Genomic DNA, 20,374 nt, shown 5'->3' with positions numbered 1-20,374 from the left:
GGAGAGGGAGAGATCCGGTTACGGGGAGGCGCGGGGCTTGCAGAGCGGGCTCGCGCGGCCGGCACGTGCACGCGCGCAAACGACAACCGCGTCTCTCTCCCCGACCCCCACCATCCGGCCAGTTCACACGTCCCAGGGGACTGAATCTGCAAGCAGTACCCCCGACGGCCGGCAGGTGGCAGCAGCGCGTCGGTTCCCCCGGGGCGCCGGCAGCGTCCACACGAGCAGACCCTCTTTTGGGGCGGAGCAGAGACGGAGGCGACTGTAAGGCTGAGTTCACACGATGCCTTTGAAGCACATACTCCCCACCCCCCGCCCAAGGGATTATGGCTACTGGGGTTTCCCCTCACAGGGTTACAATCGCCAGCAACTCTTCAAATCATTGAATTGAAGGGGGACCCAATAGGGTCATCTAGTCGAACCAGCTGCGAACTGTTGGCAAACTACCGTGCCCAGAATTCTTTGGTGTGCGTGCGCTTTGCATGTGCTTTAAAACTCTCACATGTAAACATCCAAGGCTGCCTCCTCCTCTTCCCATTATCACAGAATTGTAGAGTTGGAAGGGACTCAAAGGGTCATCCAGTCCAGCCCCCTGCAATGCGCCTGAAGACTTTGCCTCTGTGTGGCGCTGTGACTCCGGCCGCATTCACAGGTGAGGCGTGTAAGAAGCAGAGTTCTGCAGCTCCATTTCAGGGTGAACTCTCTGGCCAGATCTGGGGGTGTTGGTCCACTGGGGGCTCCCTAGCGCAGGTGGTCAATGCCCCCTTTGAGATGTGAAACTGGCCTGTCTGGATCCCACCAAGAAGAGGAGGCCGGATCAGCACCCACTGCAAAAATGAGGAGGGGGTCTTGAGTGGGCTGCACCACTTTGCACATCACCTTGGCCAAGAGCAGAGGGAGACCTCTTGGTCTTCAGCCGGGACACTCCCCCTCCCAGCTCACTCAAGAGTCAGGGAAATAAAAAAGCACAAAGTAATCACAGCACCACCAATTGTTTGTGGGCGTCTTTGGCGCCCCCAAGTCCCTCTTGCAGGTTTGTCTGAGCCTCTTTGCAAAGGCCTTTGGGGCAGGGGGGGGGGGAATGTGGCCTTGTCTTGCTTTGAGAGCTCAGGGGAAATAAGGACTAGGCAAAGGCCTTTCAGAGCCAGGGAGGGGGCCCTTTTCCTGACTGGGCAGCACTGGGTGAAGCTCAGGAGCAGCTGAATGTGGGGATTCAATGCGGAGTATCTCTGGAAGTCTTAAGGCAGCCGGAAGGATTCAGCCCATGTGCAAAGGTCGGAAGTGGCAACGAGGAATTTCTAGGCTGCGAAAACACTTGTTCAGGCTTGTTTTAGAAGAGAAGCCTTTGTTGCTTCCTTACTTACAGAATCATAGAATTGCAGAGTTGGACGGGAGCCAGAGGGTCATCTAGCCCAACCCTCTTGGTGATTGGACACAACCCCAAGGCTGTGTACTCACAGTGCATTTAAGGCGTATTCTTTCTCTCCTCAAATAATTCGGGGCCCTGTGCTTTCCCCCATGACAATTCCCACAGCAGCCCCTAACAAACTACAGCACCCAGAACTCTCTGACGGGGGAGAGAAATGTGCTTTAAGAAAAGCAAAGTGTTCACACACTGTTCCTGAGACCATGCACAGAGTGCACCAACACAAGTTGTCGGGAAGAGTCTCTTCCACTGAGATTGGGGGGCAGGGAGGCTGCTGAGCCCCAGCACCCACCTGGAAGTGAAGCAGGGGTTGTGTGCCTCAGTTTCCCCAGGTGGCCAAAGGGGGATTATTCTCACCTCCTTCCTTTCTTGTCTTGAGAAGGAAGTAAAGCTCTCCCTATTTGCCTTGGCTGTGTGTGAAGCCGTGAGGGAGCAGCACTCCTCTCAGATGCAATTCTCAGTGTTTACCTCACATATTTTGGCGCTGAGGCACGGGCCGCAAGTTAAACCTCAGCTCAAAGGTAGCCCCTCTCTGGCTAGCATGAGCCAATTCTGCTCGACACAGCGCAGCATTGTGCGATAGGTTTCGCCAGAAAGAGGAAGCGGGAAGTTTTTAAATCTGAATTTCGGTGGAAAATATTTGCGACATGGGAGGAGAGGGCCTCGCTGAGAGCCAAGAAGAAGTGAAGCGGGGCCGAGACAAAGAGACCCAGGCCAAGCCAGGATTAGTTGGGAATGAGGAGTGGCTGCCGCAAGGAGGGAGATGGCAAACTCTGGAGGGTTGAAGTTTTGCATGAGAATGCACTAAAATCGTCTGTTGTTGGGTTTGCAACAGCCCCCAGCGGGCTTAATTTAAAATTTGTACACCGCTAGGGATAGTTTAAAAAACCTCAAAGTGGTTTACACAAAAGATAAAGCAATCAAATTGACGGTTCCAAAAGTTGAAATGGCAAGAGACTAAACACAGATTAAGATTCACACCAGATTTCTAAACCTCCGGACAGGCTCGTCTAAACAGTAATGTTTTTAGCAGGTGCCAAAAAGAGTGCAGGGAAGGTGTCTGCCTGGTGCCATGAGGCAGGGAGTTCCAAAGGCATTCTTACAAATGCAGAAAACAAGCATTCTGTGGCACCTGCAGCAGTGCCCATTCTGCCAATTTCTCCACCAATTCAAGGAGCAACACAAAACCCCAGGGCTTGACACCTGGAGCATGCAGGGACATTCAACGGTTGTTTGGAGAGGTGTAGCAGGAACCCCCCCCCCCATCATTCAGTTTGTACAAACGTCACACACACTCACACACTACATACGCTACACTTCTGTTATAAATTCATAGAAAATCAACCATACATCGGATTTGCACTGTTCCACTTTTATTTTACTCCATGAAGGAAAGACTACAAAATGGGGAAGGTTTGATGCAGGCCACCATAATCCCTTGAGCATACCAGCACATCCACAGGAGCCCTGCCCAGTTGCTATGCCAACCCTGATGGTCCTAGACAAAAGACCATCAAGATCACAAAGAACTTGCATATGGGAGTGGATTCAGCATGGACTGGAACAAAGGACAATGATCAGCTCTTCCCTCAGGGGGCAGGAGACTGCAAACTCCCCTCTGTCACCTGGAAAGTACTCATGGGGAGGGGGAAAGGGGGAGCCAGCCAGGTGACAGGACACTCAGGTTACCACCACAACTCCTCCCTCAACCCCTCCTTTCTGTAATGTATGCATGATGTTTCTGGGGGTGGGCTTGACCTAGAGGAGGGGAATTTCAAAAGTTTTTATAAGGTCTTGCACACCACTTTTCTGGGTCTTTCCTCTCTCCTGCAACTGAGGGGAGCTCCCTGTTGCAACAGTTCAATAAAGGCCAAGCCTACAGGCTGCTGATTTGCTCCAAGTAATCCTGGTTGGTGTCTTTACTTTTGTCCAAGGGAGCCCTCGGATTTTTCCGGTAACAGAGGTCACTCCCTGGTTCGCATGGAGAAGTCGTTTTCAACACACAGCTGCATTGAGGCAGCACCCAGTGCTGAAATTTTGCGCCCCAGGCAACCACCCATTGCCTCCACAACGCTATGCCACTGTTCTGTTGTGTAAACCATCCCATTATTACTTCCTTCAAAACATATTTCCAGTGTTGAATTTATCTTAATGCTGCCATACACAATCCCCCCCCATATATTCAATAAACATTTCCCAATCTTCTTTAAACGAATGTTCGCCTTGTTCTCTTATTCTATATGTTAGGTCCGCAAGCTGCGCATATTCAATCAGCTTATTTTGCCATTCTTCTTTGATTGGGACCTCGCTTGTTTTCCATTTTGGGGCGAACGAAGCATGGGCTGCCATAGTGCCATACATAAATAATCTTTTTTCACACCTTTCCATCTGAATTATCCCCATCTGGTTTTTAAAGAAAAGTACTTTTAAACATTTTTTTCAATTCATTATAAATTATTTCCCAATACTCTTTTACCTTTTTACAGGTCCACCACCTATGAAAGAACGTGCCCTTGACCTCTTTGCATCTCCAGCACTTGAATGATTCAGTCTTATACATCTTAGCATGTCTAATCGCAGTTAAATACCACCTATAAATAATTTTCAAGTAGTTCTCCTTCAGGAAATAACATGCTGTAAACTTTAGATCACTCCTCCAGAGTTTTCGCCAGAGGTTAAAATCTATATCGTTGCATTTTTCTGTCTATAAGACGGCCCCATGTATAAGATGTTCTCTATTTTGGGGGACTCAGATCTATCTGTGTATAAGACGCCCCCTAATTTTTGACTTTATTTTTTAGGGTAAAACCTAGTCTTATACACGGAAAAGTACGGTATGTCCTCTATCTATTGCCCAGTGTGTCATAGAGGCTTTGACAAGCTTGTCTTTGGTTTCCCAATCTAATTACAATTTTAGGCACCAGGTGGGCCAAAGCTGCTCCCTGCCCTCCACTGCCCCTTGCCAGCTTCCCAGCCCCACAGGAGCCCAGGTGAGGGCCACCCAGTTCTTTCTGCCAGTCATGCCATGTCAGCAGCAGGAGGGAGAGGAGGCAAACACATATGCCCACACTCCCCCCCCCCCCCGTGTGTGCCAGTTGCTACTGGCTCAAAGGGAAAGGGCCAGACCTGGAGGTCACAGGATGACTCAGTGGCACCGTTAGGAAGCCAAAGTGCTGACGCCACTCACTCAGTGCCACTCCCTGCCATCAAATTCCTTGAGAACCCAGGAGTCCTGGCTGGCACCCTGCCCTGTGAGGCCTGAGGCCCACTGCCAAGCCTGCCCTGCCCTCCACCTCTTCCCTGACTGCCCCCCTCCCAGCTCAACCACTCCATTGTGGCTCTCAGGGACCCAGGAGTCCTGTCCCCTTTCCAAACTCCTGAATGCCACTCCTCCCGTACTTTAACAATGGAGAAAGAGTCTCCTTTGTGCCCTAACTCACAACCTGGATCAATTTAAGGGCAGGTCCCGTTCCAACTCTGGCTGCTGTTCACCCCAAATGTCCTGCACTTTGGGGGGGGGGGTGAGCCAGCATGCTGTGTGTCCCCTCCACTCTTCCTAGAGGACTCAGGCTGCGCCATCCCCATCTTTGTGACCCCCCCACCTTCTCCAGGCCAATACATACCCTCCAAAATCCCACTGATCAAAACTGGCTTGCTTGTTTTTTTTGTCCTGAGCTCTCTTGGTAACCAGCTGATTTGCATGAAAGCACGGCATCAATAAACGAGCATCCTTTGGTCGGCGCTCTGGCGTGAGTCAGCACCAAACCAAAAAATGGGACATTCTAGGATCCAATCAAAAGCTGGGATGGCTTCTGCAATTCTGTCCCACTCAAATTGGGATGGTTGAGGGTTATGCTGCGTGGTCAGCTGGGTCTCAGAGGAAGAGTGTGAGCATGGAAGGATGAGGTGTCTGCATTTCTGCTCATGCACAGAGGTGAGTGCAGGTGTGGTATCTCAGATAAAATGGCATTCCTGCTGGGCACAAAAGGCCCACATATTGGATTGGTGGAAAGCAAGCAAGCAGTTTCATGTCTGCTGAGACCGCTGTGGCCACGATCGGGCCTTGCAAGGAGTCCCCCTTGCCACGCCCTGTGCAACCGATCTTGGCCCATCAATGTAATCTTAAATAAACAATTTGAAGAAAACCTGCTTAGAGTCTTATCTAGGGATTGGGGAGGGAACTGCAGAACAGTGCTGTGCTCATATCCCCAGCAGTCCTCCTGCCACCCCAAAAGGGGATCTCAGACTTCCCGTGAAGGAAGGCCTGCGCTTTCTCTCCTCTGTTATTAACCCCACCACCAACACATCTGGTTTGGGCTTGAATTTGCCCCATGGCTGAATCAAGTCTTGGCTGAATTTGCCCCGTGGCAAATTTGCCCTGCAGGTAACCTTCTGCCATGCGCTGGGTCCTTGCACTTGGCACCCCTTGGGCTGTGTTGACCTAAACAAGGAGTGCTATTTATAGCCCTTGTTTTGTGGCTGCTCCTCTTAGATAAACAGCTCCTTGGGGAGGCTGGTGCTCAGAGCCCTTTCACCTGGGCAGGTAACACACCCCACCTCAGAGTAGGCAGGCAGCCAAAATGGGCACTGCCTGACAACAACCTGAATTTATCAGGAAGCGATACAGCGGAGACAAACACACGCTTGCTCCTGGTACAAGGGGAACCAACACCTGGGGTCATGCCCCAGAGCTCCAAACCCCACAGAGCCAGTGCACACGAGTTTTGCTTTCGTTCCAGTGCAAACAGGGCGCTAGAGAGATATTTGCAAGAACACCTGGACTCAAACAGAGATTGCTTTCTTTTCCTGGGGCTCCAGAAACATAATCAGATAGGATTATGGGAGCGTAAGAGCCTGCTGGGTCCGGCCAGCATCCTGTTCACAGAGTGGGCCTCCAGATGCTTCAATGGGAACCCTTCATGCAGGATTTGAGCAGGAGCCAGCCCTCTCCCCTCCTGTGGTTTCCAGCAAGTGGTATTCAGAAGCATTGATGCCTCCAACGTGGAAGGCGGAGCAGAGCCATCACATTCACCCGGTGCTCTACCAGCTGCACTGGCTCCCGGTGGAGTACAGGGTCAGGTTTAAGGTGCTGGTTTTAACCTTTAAAGCCCTATACGGCCTAGGACCCTCGTACCTACGGGACCGCCTCTCCTGGTATGTCCCACAGAGGAACTTACCGTCCTCAAACGAAAACATCTTGGAGGTCCCAGGCCACAGGGAGTTCAGGCTGGTCCCAACCAGAGCCAGGACTTTTTCGACCATGGCCCCGATCTGGTAGAACGCTCTGTCCCAAGAGACCAGGGCCCTGTGGGACTTGACATCTTTCTGCAGGGCCTGCAAGACAGAGCTGTTCCACCAGGCCTTTGGACAAGGCACAGCCTGACCCCCTCCTTTGGCAATCCCCATAGAACTCTAGCCCAATGGTTGCCAATAATTTGATTCTGAATTGATTTTAGAATGAATTGATTTTAGAACGAATTGATTTTAGAATGTATTTTAATTAATTGATTGTGATTTTATGTAAACTGTGTTACTTTTATTGTTGTTAGCCGCTCTGAGCCCGGCTTCGGCTGGGGAGGGCGGGATATAAATAAAAAAATATTATTATTATTATGGCTAGATTTTGAGGCGAAGCAACCAGATTTGTACACAGTATTCCAAATGCAATCACATCATAGATGTGTAGAATGGCTTTATTATATGAGCAGTTTTATTTTCGGTTCCTTTCCCAGTGATCCCAAGTGGAAATTGCCCTTTTCACGCTGGGTTGACGTCTTCATCAAGCAATCTGTTATGACTATCACCTCCAGTTCAGACCCCGCGAGCGTATATGTGAAAGGAAGATTTCTTGCATCACCAGACATCCCTTTATACTTAGAATCATAGAGTCATACAGTTGGAAGGGACCCTGAGGATCATCTAGTCCAACCCCATGAAATGCATTTGTTTGCATTGAATTGCATTTGCCATTTTGCTGCCAGTTTGGAAAGGTCCTTTGGAGGCTCTTGGCAATCTCTTTTCATTTTAACGGTCCTGAACAATTTATTATCATCAGTAAACTTGGCTACCTCACAGCTCCCAATACAGATCCCTGGGGGACTCGACTTTCTACAGAGCTGTCCGCTTATTTCTGCTCTCCACTTCCTGCTACTTAACCAATTCCTGACCCATAAGAGGTCCCCTAAACACCCTTGGCCCTGTATACCTGAAGGAGCGTCTCCACCCCCATCATTCTGCCCGGACACTGAGGTCCAGCTCCGAGGGCCTTCTGGTGGTTCCCTCACTGCGAGAAGCGAGGTTACAGGGAACCAGGCAGAGGGCCTTCTCAGTAGTGGCACCCACCCTGTGGAACGCCCTCCCAGCAGATGTCAAGGAAATGAGTAACTATCTGACTTTTAGAAGACATCTGAAGACATCCCTGTTTGGGGAAGTTTTTTAATGACTCATGTTTTAACGTATTTTTAATCTCCTGTTGGAAGCCGCCCAAAGTGGCTGGGGAAACACAGCCAGATGGGCAGGGTATAAGTAATAAATTATGTTTATTACTGTTATTATCCATGTCAGCTACATTTACTCATAGAATCATAGAATCGTAGAGTTGGAAGAGACCACAAGGGCCATCGAGTCCAACCCCCTGCCAAGCAGGAAACACCATCAGAGCACTCCTGACATATGGTTGTCAAGCCTCTGCTTAAAGACCTCCAAAGAAGGAGACTCCACCACACTCCTTGGCAACAAATTCCACCGTCGAACAGCTCTTACTGTCAGGAAGTTCTTCCTAATGTTTAGGTGGAATCCTCTTTCTCAACTTTCTCAACTTTCTTTCTCTTCTTTCTCAACAGTCTTTGGTGCGGTACCTTATCAAAAGCTTTTTTGGAAGCCCAGGTGTACTATGTCAACTGGATCAGCTCTATCAAGATGCTTGTTGACACTCTCATAGAACCCTAATAGGTTCATGAGACAGGACTTGTCCTTGCAGAAGCCATGCTGGCTTTACTTCGGAATGGGCTTATCCACACCTACCTTTTGTCCCCTGCTTTTTGAGCACAGGTCAACACTTCCAAGTGCCCGTTTATCTGCTCCTGAGCTTTCTCCACACTTAAAGCAAAGTGCAAGAAATGCCAATTCAGGTTTCCTGCAGATTGCAGTTTGCCCTGATTCAGCTGGGACACAGAGCTTTAAAGCACCTAGAAAGCCCAGAGTAAAGGGAAGTGTGGACACACCCTTATTTTGTGCCACATTTCTAGGCACAGGTCTGGGATTTCCAGGTCTGTATCTGAGCCGGTTCTTTCCTCTCGGGACAAACCTACATTTTACCACTGAATTGGAGGAAATGGCAATTGGGATTCCCAAAGATTGCTGTTTGCTCTGATCCAGCAGTAAAATGCAGGTGTTCCCAGGGAGAGCGTGAGAGCAAAAGTAATAATAAAACCACACACACATACACACACACACACACACACGGACCTGGAAATCCTGGGGCTGGGCCTAGAAAGCAGGGCAGCCTTGTTCTTCTACCTGCCTGGTTATATTATCTTCCTACTTCCCACCAGGATTGCCCTTGGAAACACCTTTTCAAAAATTGGTGTTACACAGGATACTTTCCCGTCCTCAGGTGTGGAGGTAGAGCTGAGGAACAAGTGACATATCTTTTGTTGTTTGTTTATAAAAACATTTCTATACCACCGTATCATAAAAAATATATACCACTGTGGTTTACAACAATATAAAAACATAAAACCAAGCTTAAAAAATCATAAAACGTTAAAAATGATTGAAAAACCTAAATTAAAAACAAACATTCATAGGGCGTTGTGGGGGATGTATCCTTGATTGCCTGCTTGGGCCTTGCGGAATATAAAAGTTTTCAGCAGACGCTTAAAAGTTGGCACAGAAGGCCATCTGGATCAGGCATCCCAATCCGGTGATTTGTCCGTTTTTATTTTGCCTATCGGGCCTAGAAACTCAGCTCCCCACACCCCTATCTGGCCCAGTTCCTCCTGCAAAAGTTAGTTCAGGTACTGAGCTCTGTTCTAGATCTTCCACGGTGACGACAGATGCCAATAATTCATTCAGCCTCTCTGCCACATCTCCTTGACCTCCTGGAGCACACCTTGTCACTGACGGGTCCAACCACCTCACTAGGCTGTTTCCTGCTCCTCAGGGAGAGAGGCGTGAGCCCACGGTTGGAACCACGTTTCACCCACTCACCCACAGGTTTCCCCAGCCATTCTGGGCGGCTTCCAAGAGTAAAAATACATTAAAACATCAGTCATTAATAACTTCCCTAAACAGTGCTGCCTTCAAAAGTCTGTCTCTCTTTCAGCCTCTCTCTCACGCAGAGACACACACCTCAAGGGCCAAGCGGTGGGTTCTGGGCCTCAGATTGTTCTCCTCAAGCTTTCCTAGGGAAACTTTCCTAGGCACCTTGCAGGATAACAAACCGCAGTAACATTGGGTCTGCACTCAGCAGCAAAGTCTCTCACTGGAACCTGCTCATGCTCACAAGTCCAGTTGTGTGCAGATACTGAAGCATCACTTGCAGGGTGATTGTGGAAGGCGAACACGGAGGCCACAGGAGGTCTTGCAGACCAGAGGAGCATCAGAGCTGCAGCGAGGACCAGACTGGTCTGAGACGGAAGGCCAGATATCCTCAGCCTCCTGAAGCCAGAGAGGCCAAAGTGGGTCACCCAAAATTCATTGCTGGATTTTTGTGGCCTCTGCATCACTGCTGCTGTTCTCTGCCTCTAATCTTCCCACACCCTAAACCTTTTATTTCTCCTCAGACTCCCCAGGCCTTCTTTCCTTTTCCTCATTCTCTCTCTCTGCCTGGATGCCTCTCCCTGAATGTGACTTGTCCCTGCCCTTATCACAAGCATCTTGCAGGATGGTGTGGCTAGACACCCCTTCCTCCTCCTCCCTCTAAAAGCTCTCTCTCTGGAGCTTTGAGCTTCAATCCAGCTTTGGTGCTGATCGGAGGAAGGTGCGCTCCTTGACCTCTGCCTGGAAAACCCTCTGGCACCTGCCCTCCCCTTTGCCAGCTTCCCTGGTGCCTCAACCCATGAGACCCAATGACTGGAGAATGGGGGTGAGCCTCTTTGCTCTCTGCCTCTGGACGGGGCTGATCATGGCCTCCTCCCCAGAGGGTAAGTATTTGGGAGCACAGGAGCCTTCTGGATGCGGTGGGTGTGGCGGGGTGGGAACTCTGCCGCTTGGGCAACCGGCTGCGTGGTGGGTGCATTTGGGGTGGAGTCACAGGAGAGTCGCCAGCCCCCTTGCCAGGGCTCAACGCATGCCAAGGCTCCTGGCGGCCCAAGCCCAGAAGCTGTCGCTCATCCACGAAATACCTAAATTAATTTTTTAAAAAAGAGACTTCCCTGGAGCATGTGCAGAGTCCCATTCCCTCCTCACAGAGAAACTTAACCTCCGTCAGATGAGCAACATCAGGGGAGCCAGATTGCACTTGGGTCGGACCAAAGTTCTCTCTAGTCCAGCATCCCATTCGCTACAGTGGCTGACTAGACGCCCCCCTGAGAAGCCTACAAGCCAGGACAGGAGAGCAGCAGCCCTCTCCTGATGATTTCCTCCCCACTGATGATGAGCGTCCTGCGGCAGACCACCTCTCATCCTCATACATGGCCATCGCGATTAGTATCCTCCCTCATGAAACTATTTAATTCTCCTTAAAAGCCGTCTACATTGGAGGCCACCACTGCCTCCTGTGGGAGTGAGTTCCACAAGCACTGCATGAAGCTCAGTTGGCTAGAGTGTGGTGCTGATAACGCCAAGGTTGCACATTCGATCCCCCGTAAGGGACAGCTGCATATTCCTGCAGACTGGACAATTCTCAGGTTTCCTTCCAACTCTATGATTCTGATTCTGATTGTTTCTCTGTTTTGAGTGTCTCACTCTTCAGCTTATTGGACAGCCCCGTTTGGGTTCTGGGCAGCTTGCAGTCAGAATGGAAGGCTGAACTCTTTAGGAGGGTCTTTTCCCACCTACAAAACTCTGCTGTGTTCCTCCTTAATGTGTGTCTAGCAGCTGGATCAGCCGGAAAGCCATTGACTGCTGTTATCACTTCCTGTACCACCCGCACATTGTCATGGCAAGATGCTTCTGGGGGTGCTGCTCTCCTCTGGCTGGGCTGCCCCTCTCAGGCACATCTCCTAATTCCCACATCTCATTATTTCCTCTGTTCTCTTTCCCCTGCGCTTTCTATTCCTCCTCCTATTGCCAAGTCTGGGGAATGAATTTGCAGCTTTCAAAACGGATTCTGCTTCTCATATTTTGTGGATTCCCATTTCCATGTTGTTTTTGCTGCTTGCTCTGGGTTTTGATCAGCTCAGATCGGTTCGCCGCCTCCTTGGCTTTGTGAAGGGCTAAGTGAACTTGCTGTTAGCTGCATTGGGCCAGGAAGCCCTTTGTTTAGAATCCCAGGCTGCTTTGTGCTGAGTCAGGCCCACTGGTCCATTGGCTTCTGCGTCCTCTACACTGACCAGTAGTGGCTGCATTGGGAATTTCTACAATTAAGCCTCTTTTTTCATACTTTCCCCATGATTTTTTGTATTTTAAGCTTATATTTGTGAACTAGTACAGTAGTACGTCCGGTTAAGAACTTACTGTATTTTTCGCTCCATAAGACGCACTTTTTTCCTCCTAAAAAGTAAGGGGAAATGTCTGTGTGTTTTATGGAGTGAATGCGTGGTCCCTGGAGCCAAATTGCCCAGGGGCAAAAAACAGATTGTGCTTTTTTGGGGGGGAAAGAGGGAAGGGGGTGTTGAAACAAAGCTGCTGAGCAGCTGATTGGCAAGCGATTGGGAAGGGAGATAAGGGATTCTAGAGATAAAGGAGGCTGCCTGGTAGGAGGGAGGTAAAATCCCATGGATCCTCAGGATTTTTGCATTGGGTCACCCCAAATTCACCATCAGATCACATAGCATGTCCATGATTACAGCCTGTACCAAAAAAATCACGCATCCACTGTTTCGTGGGGCCGCAATGGCACAAAAACGTGGTTACAAAGCATGGATCCACATGGATTCTCAAGATTTCTGCATTGGGCTACCCCAAACTCACCGTCAAATCACATGTCTGTGGCCACAGCATGAACCACAAAAATCAAATATCCACTGTTTTGTTCAGAATATTTTTTCCCCCTTGCTTTCCTCCTCTAAAAACTAGGTGTGGCTTATGGTCAGGTGCGTCTTATGGAGCGAAAAATACAGTAATTCGTTCTGGAGGTCCGTTCTTAACTTGATATTTATGGGTTAGCGGAGTCTGTAACCTGACGGGCCTGTAACCTGAGGTACCACTGTACATGTATAGCCAGAGACTTGTGTGCGTAAAATATTTATGTTCTACTATTTCTGGGGTGTTCTTGGATTCTTCATAAAAGGGGACTCCATCCCCTTTTAAACATCTTCAGAGAGACAGGGGTGAAAAAGAGCATGTTTCCACTAAAGACATCGGGAATTCTTACTTCTGGGGGGAAATTACTCAACATATGCCACAATCCTAATTACAAAAAAAGAAGTTAACCTGTAAAATCCAAGAACGCATGCATGTTGAAGAGCATTAAAGGAGAAATTAATATACAGTGGTACCTTGGGGTACAGACGCTTCAGGTTACATACGCTTCAGGTTACAGACTCTGCTAACCCAGAAATAGTACCTCAGGTTAAGAACTTTGCTTCAGGATGAGAACAGAAATTGTGCTCCGGCGGCACGGCAGCAGCAGGAGGCCCCATTAGCTAAAATGGTGCTTCAGGTCAAGAACAGTTTCAGGTTAAGAACAGACCTCCGGAACGAATTAAGTACTTAACCCGAGGTACCACTGTAACTGTTTCAGTGCTGGCACAGGCTGTACTGATATCCTCCTTGCCCTATTTAATGTGCTGGATTTTTACTAATGCAGAGTAAATACATAATATGCACACTTGTCAATGAAACCAGAAAGAAGTTTCTGGTTTGTTTCAGATTGTTCTGATGATGCTGATGCATCTGAAAGGATATCCATCTATACATTGTGACCCTTTTCAGAGAGAGACTCCAAACAAAGAAGGAAGACACCTGAAAGCAGCCCTGTTCAGGGAAGTTTTTACTGTCTGGTGTTTTAATGTATTTTTAATCTTTTGTTGGAAGCCGCCCAGCCAGATGGGCGGGGTAGAAATAATAAATTATTATATTATAATATTATTATGACTTTCAATTCTCAGCCATGCCAGTGCAGTGGGCAGAGTTTTGGGCAAGGAGCAGGGAGACAAGAGCTCCATTCCACGCTCAGTGATGAACTTCGCGGGGTGACCATTCGCTGCCTCTCAGACAAGCCGACCTCGCAGGGTTGTTGTGGGGTGGAAAGGGGGAGAGAACCAAGTATACCCCCTTGAGCTCCTTGGAGAAAACAGTGGTATATGGATACAGGAGAAAATAATAATAGAAGAGAGACTCACTTCCCAACCACTGGTGTAAAGGTAAAGGGTAAAGGGACCCCTGACCATTAGGTCCAGTCGTGGCCGACTCTGGGGTTGCGGCGCTCATCTCACTTTATTGGCTGTGGGAGCTGGCGTACAGCTTCCGGATCATGTGGCCAGCAGGACTAAGCTGCTTCTGGCGAACCAGAGCAGCGCACGGAAACGCCGTTTACCTTCCCACCGGTTGTTGTTGTTGTTTAATCGTTTAGTTGTGTCCGACTCTTTGTGACCCCATGGACCAGAGCACGCCAGGCCCTCCTGTCTTCCACTGCCTCCCGCAGTTTGGTCAAACTCACGTTAGTAGCTTCGAGAACACTGTCCAACCATCTCGTCCTCCGTCGCCCCCTTCTCCTTGTGCCCTCCATCTTTCTCAACATCAGGGTCTTTTCCAGGGAGTCTTCTCTTCTCATGAGGTGGCCAAAGTCTTGGAGCCTCAGCTTCAGGATCTGTCCTTCCAGTGAGCACTCAGGGCTGATTTCCTCCAGCACCATAATTCAGAAGCATCAATTCTTTGGTGATCAGCCTTCTTGATGGTCCAGCTCTCACTTCCATACATCACTACTGGGAAAACCATAGCTTTTACTATACAGACCTTTGTTGGTATAGGTTGTTGGTATAGGTACCCACCGGAGTGGTACCTATTTATCTAGTTGCACTTTGACGTGCTTTCAAACTGCTAGGTTGGCAGGAGCAGGGACCGAGCAACGGGAGCTCACCCCGTCCCGGGGATTCAAACCTCCAACCTTCTGATCGGCAAGCCCTAGGCTCTGTAGCTTCAGGTCCATTTGACTATAGTCACTCCTTGAGGTGCTCTCAACTGTTTAATGCCAGAATATTAAGCACAAGCCAAAGAAAAATAGGCGGCCTGTTTAAATGCTAAAGGTGATGTGTTGAAAGATCAAAATGCTTCCCCTTAAAGTTTGCGTTGTTGATGCAGCACCAGCTGAGGCTTCAGAACTGAATCTGAAGATGTATGAGACCCAAAGAGGAGCCGCTCTGCTCAGAATCACCAGGATCTAGAAAGGTTAAAGATGCCCAGCAAGGGAAAGCTGGCAAAGTAAAAATGGGTCATGGGTGCTTTATATATATATTTTGTTTAAAGCACTTATAAAATGCTTGCTGATTCTAAATGCCTAACTGGAATAAAAGAGCACAAAACTGCATGTTCTGAAAAATAAAAACTTATGATGATATTGTGCTTATGAAAAAATATATTGTTTATGGATTCATTGCTTGTTCTTTCTGTAACCAATTTGAATGTTTTGAAATTGCAGTGAAATCAACAGAAGCAAGCCCAACTAGTATGACTAGTTCTTCCACTGCAGCGGAATCCTCAACTCAGAGTACAGTAGGAGACACTAGTACTATGCAGGCAGTGACCTCCACTCCTTCCACCTTGGAGGAACCATCCACTACAGGGACACCTTCTCTGTCAACGTTGCCCGCCTCTTCCAGTGCGACCACTGCAGTGGTATCCTCAACTCCGAGTATAGCAGGAGACACTAGTACTACGCAGGCAGTGACCTCTGCTCCTTCCACCTTGGAGGAACCATCCACTACAGGGACACCTTCTCTGTCAACGCTGCCTACCTCTTCCAGTGCGACCACTGCAGCGGAATCCTCAACTCAGAGTACAGCAGGAGACACTAGTACTATGCAGGCAGTGACCTCCACTCCTTCCACCTTGGAGGAACCATCCACTACAGGGACACCTCTGTCAACGCTGCCTACCTCTTCCAGTGCGACCACTGCAGCGGAATCCTCAACTCAGAGTACAGCAGGAGACACTAGTACTATGCAGGCAGTAACCTCTGCTCCTTCCACCTCGGAGAAACCATCCACTACAGGGACACCTCTGTCAACGCTGCCCGCCTCTTCCAGTGCGACCACTGCAGCGGAATCCTCAACTCAGAGTACAGCAGGAGACACTAGTACTATGCAGGCAGTGACCTCTGCTCCTTCCACCTTGGAGGAACCATCCACTACAGGGACACCTCTGTCAACGTTGCCCGCCTCTTCCAGTGCGACCACTGCAGCGGAATCCTCAACTCAGAGTACAGTAGGAGACACTAGTACTATGCAGGCAGTGACCTCTGCTCCTTCCACCTTGGAGGAACCATCCACTACAGGGACACCTCTGTCAACGTTGCCTACCTCTTCCAGTGTGATCACTGCAACTGAATCCTCAACTCAGAGTACAGTAGGAGACACTAGTACTATGCAGGCAGTGACCTCCGCTCCTTCCACCTTGGAGGAACCATCCACTACAGGGACACCTTCTCGGTCAACGTTGCCTACCTCTTCCAGTGCGACCACTGCAGCAGAATCCTCAACTCAGAGTACAGCAGGAGACACTAGTACTATGCAGGCAGTGACCTCCGCTCCTTCCACCTCAGAGAAACCATTCACTACAGGGACACCTTCTCAGTCAACGTTGCCCGCCTCTTCCAGTGCGACCACTGCAACTGAATCCTCAACTCAGAGTACAGTAGGAGACACTAGTACTATGCAGGCAGTGACCTCTGCTCCTGTCACCTCGGAGAAACCATCCACTACAGGGACACCTCTGTCAACGTTGCCTACCTCTTCCAGTGCGACCACTGCAGCGGAATCCTCAACTCAGAGTACAGCAGGAGACACTAGTACTATGCAGGCAGTGACCTCCACTCCTTCCACCTTGGAGGAACCATCCACTACAGGGACACCTTCTCTGTCAACGTTGCCCGCCTCTTCCAGTGCGACCACTGCAGCAGAATCCTCAACTCAGAGTACAGCAGGAGACACTAGTACTATGCAGGCAGTGACCTCCACTCCTTCCACCTTGGATGAACCATCCACTACAGGGACACCTTCTCGGTCAACGTTGCCCGCTTCTTCCAGTGCGACCACTGCAGCGGAATCCTCAACTCAGAGTACAGCAGGAGACACTAGTACTATGCAGGCAGTGTCCTCTGCTCCTTCCACCTCGGAGAAACCATCCACTACAGGGACACCTCTGTCAACGTTGCCTACCTCTTCCAGTGCGACCACTGCAGCGGAATCCTCAACTCAGAGTACAGCAGGAGACACTAGTACTATGCAGGCAGTGACCTCCACTCCTTCCACGTTGGAGGAACCATCCACTACAGGGACACCTTCTCTGTCAACGTTGCCCGCCTCTTCCAGTGCGACCACTGCAGCAGAATCCTCAACTCAGAGTACAGCAGGAGACACTAGTACTATGCAGGCAGTGACCTCCGCTCCTTCCACTTTGGAGGAACCATCCACTACAGGGACACCTTCTCTGTCAACGTTGCCCGCCTCTTCCAGTGCGACCACCGCAGCAGAATCCTCAACTCAGAGTACAGCAGGAGACACTAGTACTATGCAGGCAGTGACCTCTGCTCCTGTCACCTCGGAGAAACCATCCACTACAGGGACACCTTCTCTGTCAACGCTGCCTACCTCTTCCAGTGCGACCACTGCAGCGGAATCCTCAACTCAGAGTACAGCAGGAGACACTAGTACTATGCAGGCAGTGACCTCTGCTCCTTCCACCTCGGAGAAACCATCCACTACAGGGACACCTCTGTCAACGTTGCCTACCTCTTCCAGTGTGATCACTGCAACTGAATCCTCAACTCAGAGTACAGCAGGAGACACTAGTACTATGCAGGCAGTGACCTCTGCTCCTTCCACCTTGGAGGAACCATCCACTAGAGGGACACCTCTGTCAACGTTGCCTACCTCTTCCAGTGTGATCACTGCAACTGAATCCTCAACTCAGAGTACAGTAGGAGACACTAGTACTATGCAGGCAGTGACCTCCGCTCCTTCCACCTCGGAGGAACCATCCACTACAGGGACACCTTCTCTGTCAACGTTGCCCGCCTCTTCCAGTGCGACCACTGCAGCAGAATCCTCAACTCAGAGTACAGCAGGAGACACTAGTACTATGCAGGCAGTGACCTCTGCTCCTTCCACCTTGGAGGAACCATCCACTACAGGGACACCTCTGTCAACGTTGCCTACCTCTTCCAGTGTGATCACTGCAACTGAATCCTCAACTCAGAGTACAGCAGGAGACACTAGTACTATGCAGGCAGTGACCTCTGCTCCTTCCACCTCGGAGAAACCATCCACTACAGGGACACCTCTGTCAACGTTGCCTACCTCTTCCAGTGTGATCACTGCAACTGAATCCTCAACTCAGAGTACAGCAGGAGACACTAGTACTATGCAGGCAGTGACCTCTGCTCCTTCCACCTTGGAGGAACCATCCACTACAGGGACACCTCTGTCAACGTTGCCTACCTCTTCCAGTGTGATCACTGCAACTAAATCCTCAACTCAGAGTACAGTAGGAGACACTAGTACTATGCAGGCAGTGACCTCTGCTCCTTCCACCTCGGAGAAACCATCCACTACAGGGACACCTCTGTCAACGTTGCCTACCTCTTCCAGTGCGACCACTGCAACTGAATCCTCAACTTTGAGTACAGCAGGAGACACTAGTACTATGCAGGCAGTGACCTCCACTCCTTCCACGTTGGAGGAACCATCCACTACAGGGACACCTTCTCTGTCAACGTTGCCCGCCTCTTCCAGTGCGACCACTGCAGCAGAATCCTCAACTCAGAGTACAGCAGGAGACACTAGTACTATGCAGGCAGTGACCTCTGCTCCTTCCACCTTGGAGGAACCATCCACTACAGGGACACCTCTGTCAACGTTGCCTACCTCTTCCAGTGTGATCACTGCAACTGAATCCTCAACTCAGAGTACAGTAGGAGACACTAGTACTATGCAGGCAGTGACCTCCGCTCCTTCCACCTTGGAGGAACCATCCACTACAGGGACACCTTCTCGGTCAACGTTGCCCGCCTCTTCCAGTGCGACCACTGCAGCAGAATCCTCAACTCAGAGTACAGCAGGAGACACTAGTACTATGCAGGCAGTGACCTCTGTTCCTTCCACTTCGGAGAAACCATCCACTACAGGGACACCTCTGTCAACGTTGCCTACCTCTTCCAGTGCGACCACTGCAGCGGACTCCTCAACTCAGAGTACAGCAGGAGACACTAGTACTATGCAGGCAGTGACCTCCACTCCTTCCACGTTGGAAGAACCATCCACTACAGGGACACCTTCTCTGTCAACGTTGCCCACCTCTTCCAGTGCGACCACTGCAGCAGAATCCTCAACTCAGAGTACAGCAGGAGACACTAGTACTATGCAGGCAGTGACCTCTGCTCCTTCCACCTTGGAGGAACCATCCACTACAGGGACACCTCTGTCAACGTTGCCTACCTCTTCCAGTGTGATCACTGCAACTGAATCCTCAACTCAGAGTACAGTAGGAGACACTAGTACTATGCAGGCAGTGACCTCCGCTCCTTCCACCTCGGAGGAACCATCCACTACAGGGACACCTTCTCTGTCAACGCTGCCCGCCACTTCCAGTGCGACCACTGCAGCGGAATCCTCAACTCAGAGTACAGTAGGAGTCACTAGTACTATGCAGGCAGTGACCTCTGCTCCTTCCACCTCGGAGAAACCATCCACTACAGGGACACCTCTGTCAACGTTGCCTACCTCTTCCAGTGTGATCACTGCAACTGAATCCTCAACTCAGAGTACAGCAGGAGACACTAGTACTATGCAGGCAGTGACCTCCACTCCTTCCACGTTGGAGGAACCATCCACTACAGGGACACCTTCTCTGTCAACGTTGCCCGCCTCTTCCAGTGCGACCACTGCAGCAGAATCCTCAACTCAGAGTACAGCAGGAGACACTAGTACTATGCAGGCAGTGACTTCCGCTCCTTCCACTTTGGAGGAACCATCCACTACAGGGACACCTTCTCTGTCAACGTTGCCTACCTCTTCCAGTGCGACCACTGCAGCAGAATCCTCAACTCAGAGTACAGCAGGAGACACTAGTACTATGCAGGCAGTGACCTCCACTCCTTCCACGTTGGAAGAACCATCCACTACAGGGACACCTTCTCTGTCAACGTTGCCCGCCTCTTCCAGTGCGACCACTGCAGCGGAATCCTCAACTCAGAGTACAGCAGGAGACACTAGTACTATGCAGGCAGTGACCTCTGCTCCTGTCACCTTGGAGAAACCATCCACTACAGGGACACCTCTGTCAACGTTGCCTACCTCTTCCAGTGTGATCACTGCAACTGAATCCTCAACTCAGAGTACAGTAGGAGACACTAGTACTATGCAGGCAGTGACCTCCGCTCCTTCCACCTTGGAGGAACCATTCACTACAGGGACACCTTCTCAGTCAACGTTGCCCGCCTCTTCCAGTGCGACCACTGCAGCAGAATCCTCAACTCAGAGTACAGCAGGAGACACTAGTACTATGCAGGCAGTGACCTCCGCTCCTTCCACCTCAGAGAAACCATTCACTACAGGGACACCTTCTCAGTCAACGTTGCCCGCCTCTTCCAGTGCGACCACTTCAACTGAATCCTCAACTCCGAGT

General features: G+C 50.1%; 1 long non-coding RNA gene across 1 annotated transcript in view; it reads left to right on the top strand.

Annotated features, from left to right (window-relative positions):
* The first annotated feature begins 9,742 nt into the window (after positions 1-9,742).
* LOC310663241 overlaps positions 9,743-20,374 on the top strand; it is a 33,131-nt gene continuing 22,499 nt past the window's right edge. Inside the window, exon 1 of the long non-coding RNA XR_014504423.1 lies at positions 9,743-10,904. This is a non-coding gene — a long non-coding RNA (uncharacterized lncRNA). The remainder of the gene's footprint in view (positions 10,905-20,374) is intronic.

This window comes from Podarcis tiliguerta (assembly GCF_965153285.1).
Source record: "Podarcis tiliguerta genome assembly, chromosome: 13".
In the NCBI taxonomy this organism is placed as follows: domain Eukaryota; kingdom Metazoa; phylum Chordata; class Lepidosauria; order Squamata; family Lacertidae; genus Podarcis; species Podarcis tiliguerta.
Note: the sequence above shows the minus strand (reverse complement) of the source record. Positions and strands in the feature narration are given on the sequence as shown.